This window comes from Rhineura floridana, chromosome 2, assembly GCF_030035675.1.
Source record: "Rhineura floridana isolate rRhiFlo1 chromosome 2, rRhiFlo1.hap2, whole genome shotgun sequence".
NCBI lineage: Eukaryota > Metazoa > Chordata > Lepidosauria > Squamata > Rhineuridae > Rhineura > Rhineura floridana.
This window is the reverse complement of record NC_084481.1, coordinates 27789605-27803307: the sequence shown is the minus strand read 5'-3', so window position 1 is coordinate 27803307 and position 13703 is coordinate 27789605.

Sequence of the window (13703 nt, the reverse complement as noted above, 5' to 3'; positions counted from 1 at the left end):
TTTTAGGAGAGAAAAAGAAGACAAAAACTGTGACCCGCAGGTCAGGATTTTTTCAAAAAAATGAAAAGTATCCAAAGCATCTCAAACTCGCGTCATATGATGCCCGAGATCCGAAAGGGCAGAAAAAGTTTGCGGAACCTGTTTCCCTGCTCTAGACTCTGAACAAGCTGCAGAAACCTGAGTTCAGCTCAGGAGAGAAAAAGAAGACAAAAACTGTGACCCGCAGGTCAGGATTTTTTCAAAAAAATGAAAAGTATCCAAAGCGTCTCAAACTCGCGTCATATGATGCCCAAGATCCAAAAGGGCAGAAAAAGTTTGCGGAACCTGTTTCCCTGCTCTAGATTCTGAACAAGCTGCAGAAACCTGAGTGCAGCTCAGGAGAGAAAAAGAAGGCAAAAACTGTGACCCGCGGGTCAGGATTTTTTCAAAAAAATGAAAAGTATCCAAAGCATCTCAAACTCGCATCAAATAATGCCCAAGATCCGAAAGGGCAGAAAAAGTTTACGGAACCTGTTTCCCTGCTCTAGATTCTGAACAAGCTGCAGAAACCTTACTGCAGCTCAGGAGACAAAAAGATGACAAAAAGTGTGACCCACGGGTCAGGATTTTTTCAAAAAATGAAAAGTATCCAAAGCGTCTCAAACTCGCGTCATATGATGCCCGAGATCTGAAAGGGCAGAAAAAGTTTGCGGAACCTGTTTCCCTGCTCTAGATTCTGAACAAGCTGCAGAAACCTGAGTGCAGCTCAGGAGAGAAAAAGAAGACAAAAGCTGTGACCCGCGGGTCAGGATTTTTTCAAAAATATGAAAAGTATCCAAAGCATCTCAAACTCGCGTCATATAATGCCCGAGATCCGAAAGGGCAGAAAAAGTTTACGGAACCTGTTTCCCTGCTCTAGATTCTGAACAAGCTGCAGAAACCTGAGTGCAGCTCAGGAGACAAAAAGAAGACAAAAGCTGTGACCCGCGGGTCAGGATTTTTTCAAAAAAATGAAAAGTATCCAAAGCATCTCAAACTCGCGTCATATGATGCCCAAGATCCAAAAGGGCAGAAAAAGTTTACGGAACCTGTTTCCCTGCTCTAGATTCTGAACAAGCTGCAAAAACCTGAGTGCATTTTAGGAGAGAAAAAGAAGACAAAAACTGTGACCCGCAGGTCAGGATTTTTTCAAAAAAATGAAAAGTATCCAAAGCATCTCAAACTCGCGTCATATGATGACCGAGATCCGAAAGGGCAGAAAAAGTTAGCGGAACCTGTTTCCCTGCTCTAGATTCTGAACAAGCTGCAGAAACTGAGTGCACCTCATTAGAGAAAAAGATGGCAAAAACTCTGACCCGCGGGTCAGGATTTTTTCAAAAAAATGAAAAGTATCCAAAGCGTCTCAAACTCGCGTCACATAATGCCCGAGATCCAAAAGGGCAGAAACAGTTTACGGAACCTGTTACCCTGCTCTAGATTTTGAACAAGCTGCAGAAACCTGAGTGCAGCTCAGGAGAGAAAAAGAAGGCAAAAACTGTGACCCCCGGGGTCAGGATTTTTTCAAAAAAATGAAAAGTATCCAAAGCGTCTCAAACTCGCGTCATATGATGCCCGAGATCCGAAAGGGCAGAAAATGTTTGCGAAACCTGTTTCCCTGCTCTAGATTCTGAACAAGTTGCAGAAACCTGAGTGCAGCTCAGGAGAGAAAAAGAAGACAAAAGCTGTGACCTGCAGGTCAGGATTTTTTCAAAAATATGAAAAGTATCCAAAGCATCTCAAACTCGCGTCATATAATGCCCAAGATCTGAAAGGGCAGAAAAAGTTTACGGAACCTGTTTCCCTGCTCTAGATTCTGAACAAGCTGCAGAAACCTGAGTGCAGCTCAGGAGAGAAAAAGAAGACAAAAACTGTGACCCGCGGGTCAGGATTTTTTCAAAAATATGAAAAGTATCCAAAGCGTCTCAAACTCGCGTCATATAATGCCCAAGATCCGAAAGGGCAGAAAAATTTTACGGAACATGTTTCCCTGCTCTAGATTCTGAACAAGCTGCAGAAACCTGAGTGCAGCTCAGGAGAGAAAAAGAATGCAAAAACTATGACCCGCGGGTCAGGATTTTTTCAAAAAAATGAAAAGTATTCAAAGCGTCTCAAACTCGCGTCATATGATGCCCAAGATCCAAAAGGGCAGAAAAAGTTTACGGAACCTGTTTCCCTGCTCTAGATTCTGAACAAGCTGCAGAAACCTGAGTGCATTTTAGGAGAGAAAAAGAAGACAAAAACTGTGACCCGCAGGTCAGGATTTTTTCAAAAAAATGAAAAGTATCCAAAGCATCTCAAACTCGCGTCATATGATGCCCGAGATCCGAAAGGGCAGAAAAAGTTTGCGGAACCTGTTTCCCTGCTCTAGACTCTGAACAAGCTGCAGAAACCTGAGTTCAGCTCAGGAGAGAAAAAGAAGACAAAAACTGTGACCCGCAGGTCAGGATTTTTTCAAAAAAATGAAAAGTATCCAAAGCGTCTCAAACTCGCGTCATATGATGCCCAAGATCCAAAAGGGCAGAAAAAGTTTGCGGAACCTGTTTCCCTGCTCTAGATTCTGAACAAGCTGCAGAAACCTGAGTGCAGCTCAGGAGAGAAAAAGAAGGCAAAAACTGTGACCCGCGGGTCAGGATTTTTTCAAAAAAATGAAAAGTATCCAAAGCATCTCAAACTCGCATCAAATAATGCCCAAGATCCGAAAGGGCAGAAAAAGTTTACGGAACCTGTTTCCCTGCTCTAGATTCTGAACAAGCTGCAGAAACCTTACTGCAGCTCAGGAGACAAAAAGATGACAAAAAGTGTGACCCACGGGTCAGGATTTTTTCAAAAAATGAAAAGTATCCAAAGCGTCTCAAACTCGCGTCATATGATGCCCGAGATCTGAAAGGGCAGAAAAAGTTTGCGGAACCTGTTTCCCTGCTCTAGATTCTGAACAAGCTGCAGAAACCTGAGTGCAGCTCAGGAGAGAAAAAGAAGACAAAAGCTGTGACCCGCGGGTCAGGATTTTTTCAAAAATATGAAAAGTATCCAAAGCATCTCAAACTCGCGTCATATAATGCCCGAGATCCGAAAGGGCAGAAAAAGTTTACGGAACCTGTTTCCCTGCTCTAGATTCTGAACAAGCTGCAGAAACCTGAGTGCAGCTCAGGAGACAAAAAGAAGACAAAAGCTGTGACCCGCGGGTCAGGATTTTTTCAAAAAAATGAAAAGTATCCAAAGCATCTCAAACTCGCGTCATATGATGCCCAAGATCCAAAAGGGCAGAAAAAGTTTACGGAACCTGTTTCCCTGCTCTAGATTCTGAACAAGCTGCAAAAACCTGAGTGCATTTTAGGAGAGAAAAAGAAGACAAAAACTGTGACCCGCAGGTCAGGATTTTTTCAAAAAAATGAAAAGTATCCAAAGCATCTCAAACTCACGTCATATGATGACCGAGATCCGAAAGGGCAGAAAAAGTTTGCGGTACCTGTTTCCCTGCTCTAGATTCTGAACAAGCTGCAGAAACCTTACTGCAGCTCAGGAGAGAAAAAGATGGCAAAAACTCTGACCCGCGGGTCAGGATTTTTTCAAAAAAATGAAAAGTATCCAAAGCGTCTCAAACTCACGTCACATAATGCCCAAGATCCAAAAGGGCAGAAACAGCTTGCGGAACCTGTTTCCCTGCTCTAGATTTTGAACAAGCTGCAGAAACCTGAGTGCAGCTCAGGAGAGAAAAAGAAGGCAAAAACTGTGACCCCCGGGGTCAGGATTTTTTCAAAAAAATGAAAAGTATCCAAAGCGTCTCAAACTCGCGTCATATTATGCCCGACATCCGAAAGGGCAGAAAATGTTTGCGGAACCTGTTTCCCTGCTCTAGATTCTGAACAAGCTGCAGAAACCTGAGTGCAGCTCAGGAGAGAAAAAGAAGACAAAAGCTGTGACCCGTAGGTCAGGATTTTTTCAAAAATATGAAAAGTATCCAAAGCATCTCAAACTCGCGTCATATAATGCCCAAGATCTGAAAGGGCAGAAAAAGTTTACAGAACCTGTTTCCCTGCTCTAGATTCTGAACAAGCTGCAGAAACCTGAGTGCAGCTCAGGAGAGAAAAAGAAGACAAAAACTGTGACCCGCGGGGTCAGGATTTTTTCAAAAAAATGAAAAGTATCCAAAGCGTCTCAAACTCGCGTCCTATGATGCCCGAGATCCGAAAGGGCAGAAAATGTTTGCGGAACCTGTTTCCCTGCTCTAGATTCTGAACAAGCTGCAGAAACCTTACTGCAGCTCAGGAGACAAAAAGAAGACAAAAACTGCCTGAAGAAGCTGCAGAAACCTGAGTGCAGCTCAGGAGAGAAAAAGAAGGCAAAAACTCTGACCCGCGGGTCAGGATTCTTTCAAAAAAATGAAAAGTATCCAAAGCATCTCAAACTCGCGTCACATGATGCCCGAGATCCAAAAGGGCAGAAAAAGTTTGCGGAACCTGTTTCCCTGCTCTAGATTCTGAACAAGCTGCAGAAACCTGAGTGCAGCTCAGGAGAGAAACAGAAGACAAAAACTGTGACCCGCGGGTCAGGATTTTTTCAAAAAAATGAAAAGTATCCAAAGCGTCACAAACTCGCGTCACATAATGCCCGAGATCCGAAAGGGCAGAAAAAGTTTGCAGAACCGGTTTCCCTGCTCTAGACTCTGAACAAGCTGCAGAAACCTGAGTGCAGCTCAGGAGAGGAAAAGAAGACAAAAGCTGTGACCCGCGGGTCAGGATTTTTTCAAAAATATGAAAAGTATCCAAAGCATCTCAAACTCGCGACATATAATGCCCAAGATCCGAAAGGGCAGAAAAAGTTTACGGAACCTGTTTCCCTGCTCTAGATTCTGAACAAGCTGCAGAAACCTGAGTGCAGCTCAGGAGAGAAAAAGAAGACAAAAACTGTGACCCGCAGGTCAGGATTTTTTCAAAAAAATGAAAAGTATCCAAAGCGTCTCAAACTCGCGTCATATGATGCCCGAGATCCAAAAGGGCAGAAAAAGTTTGCGGAACCTGTTTCCCTCCTCTAAATTCTGAACAAGCTGCAGAAACCTGAGTGCAGCTCAGGAGAGAAAAAGAAGACAAAAACTGTGACCCGCGGGTTAGGATTTTTTCAAAAAAATGAAAAGTATCCAAAGCGTCTCAAACTCGCGTCATATGATGCCCGAGATCTGAAAGGGCAGAAAAAGTTTGCGGAACCTGTTTCCCTGCTCTAGATTCTGAACAAGCTGCAGAAATCTGAGTGCAGCACAGCAGAGAAAAAGAAGGCAAAAAGAGTGACCCGCGGGTCAGGATTTTTTCAAAAAAATGAAAAGTATCCAAATTATCTCAAACTCGCGTCATATAATGCCCGAGATCCGAAAGGGCAGAAAAAAATTACGGAACCTGTTTCCCTGCTCTAGTTTCTGAACAAGCTGCAGAAACCTGAGTGCAGCTCAGGAGAGAAAAAGAAGGCAAAAACTGTCTGAAGAAGCTGCAGAAACCTGAGTGCAGCTCAGGAGAGAAAAAGAAGGCAAAAACTGTGACAGGTCAGGATTTTTTCAAAAAAATGAAAAGTATCCAAAGCATCTCAAACTCGCGTCAAATAATGCCCAAGATCCGAAAGGGCAGAAAAAGTTTACGGAACCTGTTTCCCTGCTCTAGATTCTGAACAAGCTGCAGAAACCTGAGTGCAGCTCAGAAGAGAAAAAGAAGGCAAAAACTCTGACCAGCGGGTCAGGATTCTTTCAAAAAAATGAAACGTATCCAAAGCATCTCAAACTCCCATCATATGATGCCCGAGATCCGAAAGGGCAGAAAAAGTTTGCGGAACCTGTTTCCCTGCTCTAGATTCCGAACAAGCTGCAGAAACCTGAGTGCAGCTCAGGAGAGAAAAAGATGGCAAAAACTCTGACCCGCGGGTCAGGATTTTTTCAAAAAAATGAAAAGTATCCAAAGTGTCTCAAACTCGCGTCACATGATGCCCGAGATCCGAAAGGGCAGAAAAAGTTTGCGGAACCTGTTTCCCTGCTCTAGATTCTGAACAAGCTGCAGAAACCTGAGTGCAGCTCAGAAGAGAAAAAGAAGGCAAAAACTCTGACCAGCGGGTCAGGATTCTTTCAAAAAAATGAAACGTATCCAAAGCATCTCAAACTCCCATCATATGATGCCCGAGATCCGAAAGGGCAGAAAAAGTTTGCGGAACCTGTTTCCCTGCTCTAGATTTCGAACAAACTGCAGAAACCTGAGTGCAGCTCAGGAGAGAAAAAGATGGCAAAAACTCTGACCCGCGGGTCAGGATTTTTTCAAAAAAATGAAAAGTATCCAAAGCGTCTCAAACTCGCGTCATATAATGCCCGAGATCCGAAAGGGCAGAAAAAGTTTGCAGAACATGTTTCCCTGCTCTAGATTCTGAACAAGCTGCAGAAACCTGAGTGCAGCTCAGGAGAGAAAAAGAAGGCAAAAACTGTGACGGGTCAGAATTTTTTCAAAAAAATGAAAAGTATTCAAAGCGTCTCAAATTCGCGTCATATGATGCCCAAGATCCAAAAGGGCAGAAACAGTTTGCGGAACCTGTTTCCCTGCTCTAGATTTTGAACAAGCTGCAGAAACCTGAGTGCAGCTCAGGAGAGAAAAAGAAGGCAAAAACTGTGACCCCCGGGGTCAGGATTTTTTCAAAAAACTGAAAAGTATCCAAAGCGTCTCAAACTCGCGTCATATGATGCCCGAGATCCGAAAGGTCAGAAAACGTTTGCGGAACCTTTTTCCCTGCTCTAGTTTCTGAACAAGCTGCAGAAACCTGAGTGCAGCTCAGGAGAGAAAAAGAAGGCAAAAACTTTTACCCGCGGGTCAGGATTTTTTCAAAAAAATGAAAAGTATCCAAAGTGTCTCAAACTCGCGTCATATGATGCCCGAGATCCAAAAGGGGAGAAAAAGTTTGCGGTACCTGTTTCCCTGCTCTAGATTCTGAACAAGCTGCAGAAACCTGAGTGCAGCTCAGGAGAGAAAAAGAAGGCAAAAACTGCCTGAAGAAGCTGCAGAAACCTGAGTGCAGCTCAGAAGAGAAAAAGAAGGGAAAAACTCTGACCCGCGGGTCATGATTCTTTCAAAAAAATGAAAAGTATCCAAAGCATCTCAAACTCCCATCATATGATGCCCGAGATCCGAAAGGGCAGAAAAAGTTTGTGGAACCTGTTTCCCTGCTCTAGATTCCGAACAAGCTGCAGAAACCTGAGTGCAGCTCAGGAGAGAAAAAGATGGCAAAAACTCTGACCCGCGGGTCAGGATTTTTTCAAAAAAATGAAAAGTATCCAAAGCGTCTCAAACTCGCATCATATGATGCCCGAGATCCAAAAGGGCAGAAAAAGTTTGCAGAACCTGTTTCCCTGCTCTAGCTTCTGAACAAGCTGCAGAAACCTGAGTGCAGCTCAGGAGAGAAAAAGAAGGCAAAAAGTGTGACGGGTCAGAATTTTTTCAAAAAAATGAAAAGTATCCAAAGCGTCTCAAATTCGCGTCATATGATGCCCAAGATCCGAAAGGGCAGAAACAGTTTGCGGAACCTGTTTCCCTGCTCTAGATTTTGAACAAGCTGCAGAAACCTGAGTGCAGCTCAGGAGAGAAAAAGAAGGCAAAAACTTTGACCCACGGGTCAGGATTTTTTCAAAAAAATGAAAAATATCCAAAGCGTCTCAAACTCGCGTCATATGATGCTCGAGATCCAAAAGGGCAGAAAAAGTTTGCAGAACCTGTTTCCCTGCTCTAGATTCTGAACAAGCTGCAGAAACCTGAGTGCAGCTCAGGAGAGAAAAAGAAGACAAAAACTGTGACCCGCAGGTCAGGATTTTTTCAAAAAAATGAAAAGTATCCAAAGCGTCTCAAACTCCCGTCATATGATGCCCGAGATCCGAAAGGGCAGAAAAAAATTGTGGAACCTGTTTCCCTGCTCTAGTTTCTGAACAAGCTGCAGAAACCTGAATGCAGCTCAGGAGAGAAAAAGAAGACAAAAGCTGTGACCCGCGGGTCAGAATTTTTTCAAAAAAATGAAAAGTATCCAAATTATGTCAAACACGCGTCATATGATGCTCGAGATCCAAAAGGGCAGAAAAAAATTGCGGATCCTGTTTCCCTGCTCTAGTTTCTGAACAAGCTGCAGAAACCTGAGTGCAGCTCAGGAGAGAAAAAGAAGGGAGAAACTGTCTGAAGAAGCTGCAGAAACCTGAGTGCAGCTCAGGAGAGAAAAAGAAGGCAAAAACTGTGACAGGTCAGGATTTTTTCAAAAAACTGAAAAGTATCCAAAGCGTCTCAAACTCGCGTCATATGATGCCCGAGATCCGAAAGGGCAGAAAAAGTTTGCGGAACCTGTTTCCCTGCTCTAGATTCTGAACAAGCTGCAGAAACCTGAGTGCAGCTCAGGAGAGAAAAAGAAGACAAAAACTGTGACCCGCGGGTCAGGATTTTTTCAAAAATATGAAAAGTATCCAAAGCGTCTCAAACTCGCGTCATATGATGCCCGAGAACTGAAAGGGCAGAAAAAGTTTGCGGAACCTGTTTCCCTGCTCTAGATTCTGAACAAGCTGCAGAAACCTGAGTGCAGCTCAGGAGAGAAAAAGAAGGCAAAAACTGCCTGAAGAAGCTGCAGAAACCTGAGTGCAGCTCAGAAGAGAAAAAGAAGGCAAAAACTCTGACCCGCGGATCAGGATTCTTTCAAAAAAATGAAAAGTATCCAAAGCATCTCAAACTCCCATCATATGATGCCCGAGATCCGAAAGGGCAGAAAAAGTTTGCGGAACCTGTTTCCCTGCTCTAGGTTCCGAACAAGCTGCAGAAACCTGAGTGCAGCTCAGGAGAGAAAAAGATGGCAAAAACTCTGACCCGCGGGTCAGGATTTTTTCAAAAAAATGAAAAGTATCCAAAGTGTCTCAAACTCGCGTCACATGATGCCCGAGATCCGAAAGGGCAGAAAAAGTTTGCGGAACCTGTTTTCCTGCTCTAGATTCTGAACAAGCTGCAGAAACCTGAGTGCAGCTCAGGAGAGAAAAAGAAGGCAAAAACTCTGACCCGCGGGTCAGGATTTTTTCAAAAAAATGAAAAGTATCCAAAGCGTCTCAAACTCGCGTCATATAATGCCCGAGATCCGAAAGGGCAGAAAAAGTTTGCAGAACATGTTTCCCTGCTCTAGATTCTGAACAAGCTGCAGAAACCTGAGTGCAGCTCAGGAGAGAAAAAGAAGGCAAAAACTGTGACGGGTCAGAATTTTTTCAAAAAAATGAAAAGTATTCAAAGCGTCTCAAATTCGCGTCATATGATGCCCAAGATCCAAAAGGGCAGAAACAGTTTGCGGAACCTGTTTCCCTGCTCTAGATTTTGAACAAGCTGCAGAAACCTGAGTGCAGCTCAGGAGAGAAAAAGAAGGCAAAAACTGTGACCCCCGGGGTCAGGATTTTTTCAAAAAAATGAAAAGTATCCAAAGCGTCTCAAACTCGCGTCATATGATGCCCGAGATCCGAAAGGTCAGAAAACGTTTGCGGAACCTTTTTCCCTGCTCTAGTTTCTGAACAAGCTGCAGAAACCTGAGTGCAGCTCAGGAGAGAAAAAGAAGGCAAAAACTTTGACCCGCGGGTCAGGATTTTTTCAAAAAAATGAAAAGTATCCAAAGTGTCTCAAACTCGCGTCATATGATGCCCGAGATCCAAAAGGGGAGAAAAAGTTTGCGGTACCTGTTTCCCTGCTCTAGATTCTGAACAAGCTGCAGAAACCTGAGTGCAGCTCAGGAGAGAAAAAGAAGGCAAAAACTGCCTGAAGAAGCTGCAGAAACCTGAGTGCAGCTCAGAAGAGAAAAAGAAGGCAAAAACTCTGACCCGCGGGTCAGGATTCTTTCAAAAAAATGAAAAGTATCCAAAGCGTCTCAAACTCCCATCATATGATGCCCGAGATCCGAAAGGGCAGAAAAAGTTTGTGGAACCTGTTTCCCTGCTCTAGATTCCGAACAAGCTGCAGAAACCTGAGTGCAGCTCAGGAGAGAAAAAGATGGCAAAAACTCTGACCCGCGGGTCAGGATTTTTTCAAAAAAATGAAAAGTATCCAAAGCGTCTCAAACTCGCGTCATATGATACCCAAGATCCGAAAGGGCAGAAACAGTTTGCGGAACCTGTTTCCCTGCTCTAGATTTTGAACAAGCTGCAGAAACCTGAGTGCAGCTCAGGAGAGAAAAAGAAGGCAAAAACTGTGACGGGTCAGAATTTTTTCAAAAAAATGAAAAGTATCCAAAGCGTCTCAAATTCGCGTCATATGATGCCCAAGATCCGAAAGGGCAGAAACAGTTTGCGGAACCTGTTTCCCTGCTCTAGATTTTGAACAAGCTGCAGAAACCTGAGTGCAGCTCAGGAGAGAAAAAGAAGGCAAAAACTGTGACCCCCGGGGTCAGGATTTTTTCAAAAAACTGAAAAGTATCCAAAGCGTCTCAAACTCGCGTCATATGATGCCCGAGATCCGAAAGGGCAGAAAAAGTTTGCGGAACCTGTTTCCCTGCTCTAGATTTTGAACAAGCTGCAGAAACCTGAGTGCAGCTCAGGAGAGAAAAAGAAGGCAAAAACTTTGACCCACGGGTCAGGATTTTTTCAAAAAAATGAAAAATATCCAAAGCGTCTCAAACTCGCGTCATATGATGCTCGAGATCCAAAAGGGCAGAAAAAGTTTGCAGAACCTGTTTCCCTGCTCTAGATTCTGAACAAGCTGCAGAAACCTGAGTGCAGCTCAGGAGAGAAAAAGAAGACAAAAACTGTGACCCGCAGGTCAGGATTTTTTCAAAAAAATGAAAAGTATCCAAAGCGTCTCAAACTCCCGTCATATGATGCCCGAGATCCGAAAGGGCAGAAAAAAATTGTGGAACCTGTTTCCCTGCTCTAGTTTCTGAACAAGCTGCAGAAACCTGAATGCAGCTCAGGAGAGAAAAAGAAGACAAAAGCTGTGACCCGCGGGTCAGAATTTTTTCAAAAAAATGAAAAGTATCCAAATTATCTCAAACACGCGTCATATGATGCTCGAGATCCAAAAGGGCAGAAAAAAATTGCGGATCCTGTTTCCCTGCTCTAGTTTCTGAACAAGCTGCAGAAACCTGAGTGCAGCTCAGGAGAGAAAAAGAAGGGAGAAACTGTCTGAAGAAGCTGCAGAAACCTGAGTGCAGCTCAGGAGAGAAAAAGAAGGCAAAAACTGTGACAGGTCAGGATTTTTTCAAAAAACTGAAAAGTATCCAAAGCGTCTCAAACTCGCGTCATATGATGCCCGAGATCCGAAAGGGCAGAAAAAGTTTGCGGAACCTGTTTCCCTGCTCTAGATTCTGAACAAGCTGCAGAAACCTGAGTGCAGCTCAGGAGAGAAAAAGAAGACAAAAACTGTGACCCGCGGGTCAGGATTTTTTCAAAAATATGAAAAGTATCCAAAGCGTCTCAAACTCGCGTCATATGATGCCCGAGAACTGAAAGGGCAGAAAAAGTTTGCGGAACCTGTTTCCCTGCTCTAGATTCTGAACAAGCTGCAGAAACCTGAGTGCAGCTCAGGAGAGAAAAAGAAGGCAAAAACTGCCTGAAGAAGCTGCAGAAACCTGAGTGCAGCTCAGAAGAGAAAAAGAAGGCAAAAACTCTGACCCGCGGATCAGGATTCTTTCAAAAAAATGAAAAGTATCCAAAGCATCTCAAACTCCCATCATATGATGCCCGAGATCCGAAAGGGCAGAAAAAGTTTGCGGAACCTGTTTCCCTGCTCTAGGTTCCGAACAAGCTGCAGAAACCTGAGTGCAGCTCAGGAGAGAAAAAGATGGCAAAAACTCTGACCCGCGGGTCAGGATTTTTTCAAAAAAATGAAAAGTATCCAAAGTGTCTCAAACTCGCGTCACATGATGCCCGAGATCCGAAAGGGCAGAAAAAGTTTGCGGAACCTGTTTTCCTGCTCTAGATTCTGAACAAGCTGCAGAAACCTGAGTGCAGCTCAGGAGAGAAAAAGAAGGCAAAAACTGTGACGGGTCAGAATTTTTTCAAAAAAATGAAAAGTATTCAAAGCGTCTCAAATTCACGTCATATGATGCCCAAGATCCAAAAGGGCAGAAACAGTTTGCGGAACCTGTTTCCCTGCTCTAGATTTTGAACAAGCTGCAGAAACCTGAGTGCAGCTCAGGAGAGAAAAAGAAGGCAAAAACTGTGACCCCCGGGGTCAGGATTTTTTCAAAAAACTGAAAAGTATCCAAAGCGTCTCAAACTCGCGTCATATGATGCCCGAGATCCGAAAGGTCAGAAAACGTTTGCGGAACCTTTTTCCCTGCTCTAGTTTCTGAACAAGCTGCAGAAACCTGAGTGCAGCTCAGGAGAGAAAAAGAAGGCAAAAACTTTGACCCGCGGGTCAGGATTTTTTCAAAAAAATGAAAAGTATCCAAAGTGTCTCAAACTCGCGTCATATGATGCCCGAGATCCAAAAGGGGAGAAAAAGTTTGCGGTACCTGTTTCCCTGCTCTAGATTCTGAACAAGCTGCAGAAACCTGAGTGCAGCTCAGGAGAGAAAAAGAAGGCAAAAACTGCCTGAAGAAGCTGCAGAAACCTGAGTGCAGCTCAGAAGAGAAAAAGAAGGCAAAAACTCTGACCCGCGGGTCAGGATTCTTTCAAAAAAATGAAAAGTATCCAAAGCGTCTCAAACTCCCATCATATGATGCCCGAGATCCGAAAGGGCAGAAAAAGTTTGTGGAACCTGTTTCCCTGCTCTAGATTCCGAACAAGCTGCAGAAACCTGAGTGCAGCTCAGGAGAGAAAAAGATGGCAAAAACTCTGACCCGCGGGTCAGGATTTTTTCAAAAAAATGAAAAGTATCCAAAGCGTCTCAAACTCGCGTCATATGATACCCAAGATCCGAAAGGGCAGAAACAGTTTGCGGAACCTGTTTCCCTGCTCTAGATTTTGAACAAGCTGCAGAAACCTGAGTGCAGCTCAGGAGAGAAAAAGAAGGCAAAAACTGTGACGGGTCAGAATTTTTTCAAAAAAATGAAAAGTATCCAAAGCGTCTCAAATTCGCGTCATATGATGCCCAAGATCCGAAAGGGCAGAAACAGTTTGCGGAACCTGTTTCCCTGCTCTAGATTTTGAACAAGCTGCAGAAACCTGAGTGCAGCTCAGGAGAGAAAAAGAAGGCAAAAACTGTGACCCCCGGGGTCAGGATTTTTTCAAAAAACTGAAAAGTATCCAAAGCGTCTCAAACTCGCGTCATATGATGCCCGAGATCCGAAAGGGCAGAAAAAGTTTGCGGAACCTGTTTCCCTGCTCTAGATTCTGAACAAGCTGCAGAAACCTGAGTCCAGCTCAGGAGAGAAAAAGAAGACAAAAACTGTGACCCGCGGGTCAGGATTTTTTCAAAAAAATGAAAAGTATCCAAAGCGTCTCAAACTCGCGTCATATGATGCCCGAGATCTGAAAGGGCAGAAAAGGTTTGCAGAACCTGTTTCCCTGCTCTAGATTCTGAACAAGCTGCAGAAACCTGAATGCAGCTCAGGAGAGAAAAAGAAGGCAAAAACTTTGACCCACGGGTCAGGATTTTTTCAAAAAAATGAAAAATATCCAAAGCGTCTCAAACTCGCGTCATATGATGCTCGAGATCCAAAAGGGCAGAAAAAGTTTGCAGAACCTGTTTCCCTGCTCTAGATTCTGAACAAGCTGCAGAAACCTGAGT